Below are 14,217 nucleotides of genomic sequence, written 5' to 3' on the forward strand. Positions count from 1 at the left end.
ATAAAGGACTGTTGTCCAAAATATACAAGAACCCTTAAAACTCAACAATAAGAAAACAAACAGAAGTGGGTCAAAGACCTGAGGAGACATCTCATCAAAGAAGATACTCAAACGGCAAATAAGCATATGAAAACATGCTCCACATCATACGTCATCAGAGAAATGCAAATTAAAATGACATAACACTATGTACCTTTTAGAACGTCCCAAAATCCAGAACACTGACAGCACCAAATGCTGACAAGTATGGGGAACCACACAACCCTCACTCGTTGCTGGTGGGAATGCAAAACGGTGCAGCCACTTTGGAAGACAATTTGGCGGTTTACTACAAAACTAAACATACTCTTTCTTACCATACGATCCAGCAATTGTGCTCCCTGGTATTTACCCAGATCAGTTGAAAACTTACGTCCTCACAAAAACCTGCGCATGGATCTATAGCAGCTTTATTCATAATTGCCAAAACTCGTACAGCCACTTTGGAAGACAATTTGGCGGTTTCTTACAAAACTGAACACACTCTTGCCGTGTGATCCAGCAATTATACCCCATGGTATTTACCCAAAGGAGTTGAAAATATATGTCCACACAAAAACCTGCACATGGATTTGTAGCAGCTTTGTTTATAACAGCCCAAACTTGGAAGCCACCAAGATGTCCTATAGTAGGTGAGTGGATAAATAAACCATGGCACATACAGACATTGAATACTATTGAGTGCTAAAAACAAATGTGCTATCCAGCCATGAAAAGACCTCAGGACACTGTAAGTGTATATTACTAAGTGAAAGAAGCCAATCTGGAAAATTACGGACTGTATGGTTTCAAATTTATGACATTCTGGAAAAGGTATAACTATGGAGAAAGTAAAAATATCAGTGGTTTCCAAGGACTGGGCATGGACAGGGGTGAGTAGGTGGAACATGGGGGACTTTTAGGGCAGTGACACTACTCTGTAAGATACTATAATTGTGGACACACGTCACAATACATCTGTCCAAACACATAGAACATATGACACCAGAGTGAACCCCAAGGTAAACTTTGACCTCTGGGTGATTGTGACGTGTCTGTGGAGGTGCATCCTTGGTAAACACACACCTGCATTAAAAGTCCCACTCTGGTGAGTGGTGTTTGTAATGGGAGGGACCATGTAGGTGTGGCGTCAGGGGGTTTGTGGAAATTTCTGTACCTTCCTCTCAATATTAATGTAAACCTTAAACTACTCCAAAATATAAAGTGTTAAAAAAGAATCAAAACAAAATACCTTCTCATATAACAGAAAATACTTTGTTACCAGCAAACTAATACCACAAGCAATGTGAAAGTAAGTGCTTCAGAATGAAAGGAGTTGATGTCAGATGGAAACTTGGACTGTCAGAAGTGAACGAAGAGCATAAGAAATGGTACTTATCTGGCCAAATACAAATATGTTTTATTTGCCTTTAATTTATTTATACTACATATGACTATTTAAAGCAAACACTATAACATACTTTGTGGAGTTCATAATGTGTATAGATAAAATATATTTTACATCTATAGCATAAAGAATGTGGGGTGGGAGAAGTATGGACCTATAATTGCAAGATTTCTACATTTTATGTGATTTATTAAAATAGCAACTGTAATTAGAATGTGAAAAGTTACAAGTGTAAAATACAGGTTTCTCTTTTAACGGAGTAAGCACATTGCTCCTTGTCTCTCCACTACATGCAGCCTTACGTATAAAAAACAAAACCTGGATACAATGCATGGAGCAAATAATTGAGGTCCCTGAAGATAAACAGTAGCAGGCAGACTGGAGAAGAGCAGAGTTTGAAATATCACCAAACTAGCAGTGAGTTTACCGTATTTTTCCTTCAGTGTGATCTAGCCTAGACTCAGTGTAGTGTAAAATCCTGAGCACAGAGTACGGGACAGAGGCTCCAGAAGAGGCTACCCAGTTCTGGGCAGAGTAATGGGAAAGGATCTCCTAACACTCAGAAATCTCCCATTTTTCCTTCCATCCATTCATGCACATCCCAGTCTCTAAGCTACATTGTAGTAGCAGCATGTGCAACAACAATGATCAAGGTCTGCCCACAGGAGCTAGAAACTGGAGGGAGCAGAACCACCCTCTCCACTTGGAGGAGCTGTGGTGGAAAGAGGGAAGCATGTATCACTGCTTGCTTTCTCTCTCCTCTGGTCGGTTGGGCCTGGACACATGATCAGCTGCATGAAGCATAAGCAGAGGAAGGTAGGTGAAGCCCCAGTTTCTGGCTGAGGAATTGAAGTAGGGAGCTTCAGGGAGCTTGAAAAGTACCAGGGAACTTGTGGAGAAGTAGGATCTCAGGAAAGTGAATCCATAAAGTTGTTTATGAGCATCTGGGATCACCCTTGAAGTGTGCGTGCATAGATCCGACCTTAAACATATATACAACTTCCATAGGATTTAAAGAGGACCTAGAGTCCCATAACATGATATTCAAATTATCCATGATACAATCCAAAATTACTGGACATAAGAACCAGTAAAATCTCAAGTTGGATGGGGGGGGTGACAATCAACAGACAATGATGCTGAGATGACACAGGTGTTGGTATTACTTGACAAGACTTTAAAGCAATAAAAATACTCCAGGAAATAAGAGTCAATGCTCTTGAAAGAAAACACAGAAAGTGAGAGAAAAGAAGTAGAAGACATAGTTAAAAACTAAATGGAAAATTTATAACTGAAAAGTACAGTCATGGAAAATTTAAGACAGTCTCAATAGCAGAGTGGAAATGATGGGAGGAAGAAGACAGTGCAGCTGAAGAAGGATCAATAGAAACTATTCAATCTGAACAGTGGAGTGAAGAGATTGAAAAGAAAATGACATTTTCAGGGACTTACGTGGCAACATCAAAATGTCTAACATTTATGCCACCAGAGTCCCAGGAGAGATGAAAGAGTGTGGTGCAGAAAAGGCATTTGAAGAACAGTGGCTGGAAAATTCTGACATTTGACAAAAGACAAAAACTTCCATGTCTTTTGAGTTTTAAGAGACTCAGTGAACACCAAATAAGAGAAGTCTAAAGAAACACACGCTCAACCACAGCATAATTACACAGCTGAAAACTAAAGACAAAAAAACTTTGAAAGCAACCAAAGTAAAATGACACATTACTCACAGGGGAACGCAGATTCAAATGAGTGCAGATTTCTCATCAGAAACCATGGAGGCCAGAAGAAAGTGAAGCATTTTTTTTTTAAATCCTGGAAGAAAAGAACAGTCAACTCAGAATTCTATATCCAGTGAAAAATAACCTTCAAGAACCAAGATGAAATAACCATATTCCCATAGGAAGCAAAATTAAGAGAATTCATTGCCAATAGGTCTGTTACAAAATAAATTTTAAAGGGAGTTTCTTTAGACAGAAGGAAAATGAAACTATAAAGAACCTTGGAACATCTGGGCAAATATTACAGACTGTTCTCCTCTTGAGTCCTTGGCAGTATGTTTGGCAGTATGTTTGGCATTTGAAAGCAAAAATTAAAACATTGTCTGATTGGTTTCTCAGTGTATAGATGTAATATATAAAACAACTGCAGCATAAAGGGTGGAAGGGGTAAAGAAACCTACGTGGTGATGAGGGTTCCACATTCCATTTGAAGTGGTAAAATGGTTGTTATAGCTTGACTGTGAAAGTTAAATATGTGTATTCTAGTCCCTAGAGCATTCCTTAAGGAGAGGAAACTATACAAAGAGATAAAACCACACTGGATAAAATAAATATTAAAATGTTCAAATAAGAAACAAGAAAGCAGGGAAGGGGAAAACAGGAACAGAAACCAGAAGGAACAAGCAGAAAACAACTAATAAAATCTTGACCTAAATCCAAGCATATCAATAATGACATTAAACATAAATCACCTAAGTATACCAATTAAAAGACAGAAATTTTTAGAATATAGGAAAAAATGACCTAACCATATGCTGCCTACAAGAAATTAACTTCCAATATATTGATATAGTAAGTTTAAGAGTAGAAGAATGGAAATCATATGGTATGAAAATGCCAATCAAAATAAAGCTGGAAAGTGACATCAGTAAAATGGTGGAGTAGGCAGAACCAAGTTTGCATCCTCCCGAAGAAACACTGAAAAACCAGCAGATACTGCTTGAAAACACTACAAGTCGGACTATCAACACACAGACATTTGGGGCAATTCCTCATTCAATGTCCTCATTTAAGTGCAGCTGTGCATACGGAGGAATTTAGAACACAGTGCAAATGCCCAGGCAAGATGCATGCTCAGAAAAGACCTGAGGAGACCCTAAATGTTCACCTTGGGCTTGTTCTTTACAAGCACGGCTAATAGTTGAACAAGAGTCCTGGCACAGAACCAATTTTCAAAGATTGTTAGAGGTCTGTCTGTCTGTCTCTGCATCTCTTTGACTCTCTATCTCTCTGTCTCTGTCTCTGTCACTCTTTCTGTATCTCCGTCCTCCACCTATGTTTTTGTTCATGTTCTTACTTCCTGGAATTCCAGGAAATCTCTGTCAAAACACTAGCTGAACACAGCTGAGGATCAAAGACTTCAGCATACACATTAGCAGTTTGGGAAAGTCTTAAAACAAACAGACAATGTCTAACAACCAAAAACCTAGCAAGCCCTAGGAAAATCAGGGAGCCTGACTTCCAGGGTAATCACTTTATAATACTCAAATGTCATTTTTAGTAGCACCAGCAAAAACAAAAGGCATACAAAGACACAGGAGAGCATGGCCCATTCAAATGAACAAAATAATTGACAGAAATAATCTCTATGGAAGCCCAGAAATCAGATTTATCTGATAAATATTTTTAAATAACTGTTTTAAATATTTTCAATGACCTAAAGGAAAACATAGACAAATAACTAAAGCAAACTAGGAAAGTGATGTGTAAACAAAATGAGAATATCAATAAAAAGATTGAAGAAACATAAAAAGGAAACAAAAAAAAAATTCTGGAGCAGTATACAATAATAAAAATGAAAATTTACTAGGGAGGTTCAACAGCAGGTTTGAGCAGACAGAAGAATCAGCAAACTCAAGACAGAACAAAGAAAATTATTCAGCATAGAAAAGTAGAAAGAAAAAAGAATAAAGAAAAGTGAACATAGCCCAGGGGACTTGGGGCAACACTGTCAAGTGAACTGGCATACACTTATGGAAGTCCCAGAAGGAGAGAGAAAGTGAGGAAAGAATATTTGAAGAAATAACAGTAAAAAAAAAAAAAAAAAAAAAAAAAAGTCCCAAATTTGATGAAAGACATGAAGCTACAAATCCAGAATGTTCAATGAACTCCAACTAGGTTGAACTCAGAGACCTATGTGAGACACATTACAATCAAACTGTCAAAAGACAAAGAGAAAATGCTGAAAGTAGCAAAGGAAGAGTGGCTCATCAAGTATGTGGAATCTTCAATAAGATTAACAGCCAATTTATCATCAGAAACCTCAGGAGCCAAAAGAGAGAGGGTTAACATTTTTAAAGTGTTGGAAAAAACCAAACTGTCAACAGAGAATGTTATATTTGGCAGAGCTGGCCATTAAAAATGAAGTATATATAAGACATTCCCTGAAAAACAAAATCTGAGGGGGCTCATTACCACTAGACATGCCCTATGAGAAATGTTAAAGGTAGTCCTTCAGATAGAAATGAAAGGACACTAGGTAGCAACTCAAAGCTGTATAAAGAAATGAAGACTTCCAGTGAATGTAAATACATGTACAAACATAAAAACAAGTATTACTGTATTTTGGTTTGTATTTCTACTTTTTTTCCTTTAAATTAAAATACATATTTGTGAATCTATATTATTGGGCATAAATGTATAAAGATGTAATTTTGTGACAACAATAATATAAACTGGGGAGAACAGAATTGTATAGGAATAGTTTTGTATGCTTTTAAATATAAATTGGTGAGAACTCAAAATAGATTACTTTAAATTTAGGATGTTAAACATAATCTCCATGGTAACCACAAAGAAAACCTCTTTAAAAATATACACACAAAAGGCAATGAAAAGAGGATCAAATGGTTTACTATTTAAGAAAAAAATCAACTAAACACAAAAGAAGACAGTAGTGGAGGAAATGAGGGCCAAAAAAGATGTAAGACATACAGAAAACAAAGAGCAAGATGGCAGAAGTAAATTATTTCTTATCAGTAATTGCTTTAACTCTTCAATCAAAAGGCAGACGTAGAATGGATGAAAACCCTCATGATTCAACTATATGCTGCCTACAAGAGACTCACTTGAAATTCAAAAACACAAACAGATGGAAAGTAGAAAGATTGAAAAGACATTTCATACAAATAGTAAGCAAAAGGGAACTAGGGTGGTTATATCAGACAAAATAACCTTGAAATAAAAAACTGTTAAGAGAGACAAAAAATACATTACATACTAATAAATGCATCGAACAAAAGAGCCCCCAGTATATGAAGTAAACAACTGATACAACTGAAGGGAGAGATGAACAGTTACAAATAAGAGCTGGAGACTTAAATACACAAGTGCAATAATGGATAGATACGTATACAGAAGTTAACAATGAGACAGAGAACTTGAACGACACTCTAAACCAACTATGTGGAACAGACAATATGGAACAGTCTACCGAACAACAGAATACACATTTCTCTCAAGTGCACTGGAACATGCTCCAGGATAGAGCATATGTTAGGCCACAAAACAAGTCTCAATAAATTTAGAACAACTGAAATCAAAGTATCTTTTCTGAAATGAAGCTAGAAATAATAACAAAGGGAAACTGGAAAGTTCATAAATACATGGCAATTAAACAACATAGTCTCACAACCAGTGCATCAAAAGAGAAGTCACGAGGGAAATGACAAAATACTCAGGGATGAATGAAAAATAATACAACACACCAGAACTTACGGGCTGCAGCAAAGCCAGTGCTCAGAGCAAAATTTATAGTTGTAAATGTCTAAAATTAAAAGGAATATCTCAGATCAATAGTCTAAGTTTACTTTTGAGGAACTAGTAAAAGAAGAGGAAGCCAAACTGAAAGCTAGCAGAAGAAAGGAGATAATAAAGATCAGAGAGAATACAGATAGACAGCAAAACCATAAAATCAATAAAACCAAAAGACGGTTCTTTGAAAAGATCGACAAAGTTGACAAATCTGGATTGACAAAGGAAAAAGAAAGAGAAAATGCAAATCAACCAAAATCAGACATGAGAGTGGGACATCACTGTTGATCTTACAGAAATAGAAAGGACTGTAATAAACTGTAATAAAAGAACACTGTAAGCACTTGTATGCCAACAAATGGAATTGCCTAAATGAAATGGACAAACTCCTATAAACACACAAATTACCTAACCAGACTCATTATGAAATGTTCATGAAAATCTCAACAGACCTATAACAAGTAGAGATTGAATCAGTAATCAAATATCTGCTAACAAAGAAAGTCCAGGACCAGATGGCTCCACTGTAAATTCTACCAAACATTTAAAGAAAAACTCATCAATCTTTCTCGAACTCTTCCAGATAATAAAAAAGGAGAGAACACTTCCTAACTCATTCAATGAACCTCGAATTACCCTGATACCAAAACCATACAAGGACATCACAAGAGAAAATAAACAACTACAGACCAATATCCCTTATGAATATTGATTTTTAAAAACTCAACAAAATATTAACAAAATAAATCCAAGAGCATATTAAAAGGATTATACACCACATAACCAAGTGGGATTTATACCAGAAAAGCAACAGTGGTTCAACATAAGAAAATCAATCAGTATAGTACATCTCATCAACAGAACAAAGGAAATAAGCCAAAGGATCATCTAAATTGATATAAAAATGCATTTCAAAAAATTTAACACACTATCATGATAAAAACATTCATAAAACTAGGAACATAAGAGAACTTCCTCAACATGATAAAGGACGTTTACTAAAAACCCAAGCTAATATTATACTCAATAGTGAAAAATCAAACTATTTCCCCCAAGACTAAAAACAAGACAAAGATGATCACTTTTAATTTTTCAGCTCAGTATTATACTGGTAATCCTAGCCAGAGCAATAAGAAAAGGGTAAGAAACAAAAGGCATCTCAAATGGAAAGGAAGAAGTTAAATTACCTCCATTTGCAGATAACATAGTCCTATATACAGAAAATCCCCCCAAAACCACAATACAGTTACTAAACCTCACAAGGGAACTCAGCAAAGTTGTAGGGTATAAGATCAATACACAAGAGCCAGTTGTATTTCTGTATGCATGCAATGAACAGTCTGCAAAGGAAATTAAGAAAGCAATTCAATATGTAATAGCATTTAAAAGAATAAAATACACAACAATAAACTTAACCAAGGTGGGGAAAGGCCTGTACACTGAAAACTACAGAGTATTGCTGAAATAAATTAAAGAAAACCTCCATAAATGGAAAGACATCCCTTGTTCATGGACAGACAATATTGTTAAGATTTCAATAGTACTTGAAGTGGTCTGCAGAGTCAATGCAATCCCTGTAAAATTCCAACAGCCTTTTTTGCAGAAATGAGAAAGATGATCTTCAAATTCATGTGGCATTGCAACGGGCCCTGAAAGGCCAAAACAACCTTGAAAAAGAACAAAGCCGGATGGCTCATCCTTCCTGTGTTTTTATACACTGAGCCTGTAAGAATTATCAATTTATTGCAATCAAGCTTGACGTGAGGAAACCAGCAAAGATCTTGAAGCTTTCTCGTTACCAAAAGACTCCAAATATTCTTGTAGACAAGTGAGTTACAGAAAATGCAGTGTCCCTAGACAAGTTATTAGTTTGTATAGCCCCAAAACCGTTACATTCCGCAGGAGATTAAGTATTTGAAATTAAATATTTACAATCCAGATGACACAAAACGGCACAAAATGGAATTTTTAGGGAATAAATTCTCCAAGTCATGAGGATAAGATCTAGAATGGGTATTAATGTCGACACAAAAGGACCTTGACCTAACTTGGGTTAAGAGTTACTCTCTTACAGATTCAATGTAATTGCTGCCAAAATTCCAATGACATTTTTTGCAGACGTAGAGAAGTCTACCCTAAAATTTATATGGAACGTCAAGGGACGCAGGAGACCCAAAACAATCTCAAAAAAGAACAAAGCTGAAAGTCTCAAACTTCCTCATTTCAGAAATTACTGCAAAGCTACAGTAATTGAAACAGTGCAGTACTGGCAAAAAGACCAGTAAAACAGTGGAAGACAACGGACAGCCCAGAAATAAACCCTCACATGTGGAGCCAAATGAGTTTCAACAAGGGTGCCAAGACCACTAAGCAGGTGCAAGAACAGTCTTTTCAACAAATGGTGTTGAGAAAACTGGATATCCACAAATGAAAGAATGACACTGGACCCTAAAATATATTACACAAAAAAATTAATTCCAAATGGATCAAAGACCTAACTGAAAGAGTTAAAACTATAAAAACTCTTAGAAGAAAGCACAAGGGAAATTCTCATGATTTTTAACTTGGAAATGATTTCTGTATATGACACCAAAAGCACAGGCAACAAATGGGAAAAAAAAAGTAAACTAGACTACATCACAATTTAAAACTTCTGTGCATCGAGAGACACAATCAACAGAGCGAAAAGGCAACCCCTGGATTGGAAGAAAGTATTTGGAAATTATATATCTGATTAGGAGTTAATACCCAGAATGTATAAAGAACTCCTACAACCCAGTAACAACGACAAAAAACAACCCAATTTAAAAATGGACAAAGACTTGAATAGATGTTTCCCCAAAGAAGATATATAAATGGCCAAAAAGCACATGAAAAGGTGTTCCGTGTTACTGGTTATTAGGTGAATGCAAATCAGAACCACAATGAGATACTACCTCATACCCATTAGGATGGCTACCATCAAAAAAACAGAAAATAAGTCATGTTGGCGAGGATGCAGAGAAATTGGAATCCTTGTGCACCATTGATGGGAACGTAAAATGATACAGCTGCTGTGGAAAACATTATGGTGGTTTCTCAAAAAAAAAAAAAATTTTAGAATCAGCATATGATCCAGCAATACCATTTTTGTGTACGTACCTAAAACAATTGAAAGCAGAGATTCAAACAGATGTCTGTGCATTCGTGTTTATAACATTATCCACAACAGTCAGAAGTTGAAAGCAACCCAAGTGTCCATCAGTGGATGAATGGATAAACAAAACGTGATATTATATGTATAACGGAACATCATTCAGCCTTAAAAAGGAGCAAAACTCTGACACAGGCTACAACATAGATAAACTTTGATGACATTATGGTAAGTAAAATAAGTCAGCCCCGAAAGGACCGATGTTATATGATTCCAGTTATATGAGGTAGCTGATGTAGTCAGATTCATGGAGACAGTGGAATGGTGATCGCCAGAGCCTGCGGGCAGGGGAGAATGGAGAATTATTGTTTAACGGGGACACAGTTTCAGTTTTGCAAGATGAAAAGTTGCAGATGTGGATGGTGGTGATGATGCACAACTACGTGAATGTATCTAATGTGAGCGAACTGTATAGTTAAAAGTAGTTAAGATGATACATTTTAGGCAGGAGGGTATATATAGCTCAGTGGCAGAGCGCATGCTTAGCAAGCATGAGGTTCTGGCTTCAATCCCCAGTACCTCCATTAAAAATAAATAAATAAACCTAATTACCTTCCCCTCATAAATAAATAAATTTCATGGTATGTATATTTCACCACAATTTAAAAAAAAACAAAGATGTACATTCTTGGGATCTTTACATGCTCTACAAGTGTTTGCAAACTTTATCCTTGATTTCTTTTCCTACCTGAGTCAACAATCCTTATCTTCCCAAGTTTCTTGCTAATAAGTGCTAATAAAAGGTTCTCAATCTCTGGTATATGCTTGATTTTTTTTTTTTTTGAGCCAGGCTAAATGTAAGTTTATGGAACTTACTGAATATGTGACTTGTTGAATCAAAGAATGTATGGTTTACAGTTTTGTTTCCATAGTATTTCTGGATAAACTCAGCAAACGTCATAATGAATGAAGTAGTGTTGAAAAGCATTCTCTTTAAGAATCAGAAACAAGACAGATCCCTGCTCGCTCTGCTTTTATTCAGCGCTTTTGAGGCCCTTGCACTAAAGAAAAAGCAATACAAGGAGTACTGCTGTAAAAGAAAAGATGAATGACCCCTACGCACAGCTGGGATGGCGCACTTCAAGATGACCCCCAAAACACACAGATGAAGTGTTGAAATTAAGGTGAAAACTTGTCAGAGTTGCTAGATTTAAGATCAACATGCAAAACTCAATAGTTAAATCTACATATATAATAATAATATACAGAAAATACAACTTGTTAAAAAACACTTATAATAGCAATTAAGAAAAAGTTATCTAGTAACTGTTGTCACTGAAGTTGATCTTCACCCTCTGTTTTTGGCCCAAATATGCTACTTGGTGTTGGCTTTGGATGTGAGAAGGTCAGACGCCTACTTCCATGTTGTTTCTTGGATACCTGAACCTGTGTGTGACCACAAGACAGTGCAGGTTACCATTAGTAATACAAACAAAGCATGCTATTAGATTTTATTGTTAGTATCTGTCTTTAATTTACGAATATAGGCAAGCATTCTGCATATGACTTGGAGGGGAAAATCTTAGGTTCTTCCCATGTTGAAATGTTGGTTGTAATGTAACTGTGTATTTATTATCACAGGAGTAAAATTCCACAATCATTAATGATGATTGTGAAAGTTAATTTTACGCAGAAAAACAATGATACAGAGCTTCCAAATAGCTACATAAATAAGGGAAAGACTGCAGGTTAATAAGAATATTAACAGAATGCATTAGTGAGATTGACTTAGGATGAATTACAACATTTTTGAACTAGGAAATGTTCCTAAAACTTTTGCAATTATACAAGCACAGAGCTAAGGATTAGATCATGTAATTATTCTAGTTATCATAGAAGTGTTTGGCATACCAGCACTCATTACACTAAACAAAATAATCTTTAACCTGCATTTAATTTTCAGTTACTTAATTTCACTTAAAACACGAGATCTTTGAGAAAAATTATTGTTTGGTAATCCTTCACACCTCATGAAGATAAATTTAAAATACATTGTTATGTTTGCCACTTCAAGTTTTCTCTAGGAAGAAAAGATCTAGCCAATAAAGCATAAAAAACATGAAGATAAAAGTCTTAGAGAAAAAACTGATATTCCTCAAAAACGTCTTGCTTTTCCCTGCATCTCACTTGGAAGTGAGGGCACTGCCAGTGGGCCATTTGCGAGCTGTGGGAGCAGTCTAACAGTTGTTGGCTCTGAGAACTGACTGCTCCTGCATTACAGTATCAAACTTAAACTTTCTGTACTAAAATTTTATTATAAAATTGAAATATTTTTTCATAACATGAATTTCCTGATAAAATTTTATATTTATGCATGTGTTTCAGAGATTTAGATTTAGTTTACTTTATTTAGTTTTCTGAAATCAGATTTTTTCCATGGCTGTGGCTAAATATCTGTTTTGGCATTTGGTTATTCAGTATTTGGCAAAAAATGTATTTGATACACTTCTAGTAACTCTAAATATAATGAAAAAATTATTTGTAAGACATTATGGAGAAAATGTTGACACTTCTTTGAAGACCATTCAAGAATACCTTAAACAAATATATTTATGAATAGAAAAACCTAAGGTCATACAGATTTTATTTTCCCCTATTGCTATATAGATTCAATGCAATTTTTGATAAGAATCCCTAGAGGTGTTTTTGTGGAACTTGATGAGTTAATTATAAAATTTCTATGGAAAGGGAAAGAACCATGAACAGCCAAGACATTCCTGAAGAGAACACAGTGGGGGACTTGCCAAATATCAAGACTTACGAAGTTACAGGGATCAATCCAGTGTGGTGGTTCTGGTTCATGGATGGACCAACGGAACAGAAAGAGAGCTCAGAAACAGACCTGCACATATCTGCAATTTTCAGTGTTTATAGCTTGTGAATATGAATACATATTGATGACTAGGATAAAGATATGAAATTACCTGAGTCATAAAAAAAATGGAAATTTAATAGGCACATTAAAAAATATGCCTCAAGGAAAGAAGATGTCTAAATATTAGCCCTCACTTTACCTTACCCCCCACATAATTGTGAGGTTGATTTCTGTTATAATGAATTTACCCCCCATGATTACCAGACCAGAAGCAAGTCTCATGTTCACTCTTTCAGGAGTCCTAATAGCCATGTTACCAAAATACTACAGTAAACAGGATCGACTGTCTTCTGCCAGGGGTCTTAAGTGAATGAGCTACCGGTAGGGATTATGAGTTTTTTTTGGGCTCACCTTAGCAGCAGGACCAGGGCAGAGTTTGATGCTCAAGTTAGGCAAAGCAACCTTTTCAACAAAGAGAGTCGAAGCTTTAAAAACCCCAGAAGTCTGGCGACTCATCACATCACTCCAGCCCCGTGAGATCTCTGGGAGGCAAATCTCGAGAGGGCACAGAGTTAACTTCTTCTTGGTCTGTGATTCTACTTTTTAAAAAAACCATCCTTTCCTCTTCTGTACGTGTTCCGCGTGTACACGGCTCACCCCACTCGGTAGACTGCTTGTCTGCACATGGCTTCACCACCGCCCTCCTGACAGGCACAGCACTTCTCTCTCCTCCCTCAAGCACCTCTGTTTCTTTTGCACACATTGCAATGTCTAGGGTGGTGTTAGCAGTGCAATAGGCTTGACAGAGTTTTGAGGAAGAGTTGGAGGAAAGGACAGAAGTAGGGAAGGAAGGCAGGTGCAGAGGGGTGTGTGTATGAGTGACAGTCTCAAGGCTGCAGGGAAATGGGAGAAGACTTGTGATATAATATTAAATGAAAAAATCAGATTATAAAACAGTACATGCACCATCATTCTATTTTTGTAAGAAACAAACAGTGTGCATGCAGGTGCACTCACACTCACACACACACACACTCAGGACTCTACAGAAGGTCACGCACCACAACGATGGTTATTTTTTGTGGTGATTTCTATTTTCATTTTTGTGTCTACTTGTAATTTCAAATTTTCTAAAATGAACATGTGTCATTTTTATAATTAATAAAAAATTATTTTTTAATATAAAACCAAATTTTCCACTTCTGGCTGTAAGGGAGTAACAGTGTCAGTCTTATCTTTCCACTGAATA

At 36.2% G+C, this 14,217-nt stretch overlaps 1 long non-coding RNA gene across 1 annotated transcript in view; it reads right to left on the reverse strand.

Annotated features, from left to right (window-relative positions):
- Positions 1–14,217, reverse strand: part of LOC116661601 — a 32,620-nt gene that overhangs the window by 13,596 nt on the left and 4,807 nt on the right. Inside the window, exon 2 of the long non-coding RNA XR_004317544.1 lies at positions 3,157–3,241. This is a non-coding gene — a long non-coding RNA (uncharacterized LOC116661601). The remainder of the gene's footprint in view (positions 1–3,156; positions 3,242–14,217) is intronic.

The sequence above is a fragment of the Camelus ferus genome, chromosome 35, assembly GCF_009834535.1.
Source record: "Camelus ferus isolate YT-003-E chromosome 35, BCGSAC_Cfer_1.0, whole genome shotgun sequence".
Classification (NCBI taxonomy): Eukaryota; Metazoa; Chordata; class Mammalia; order Artiodactyla; family Camelidae; genus Camelus; species Camelus ferus.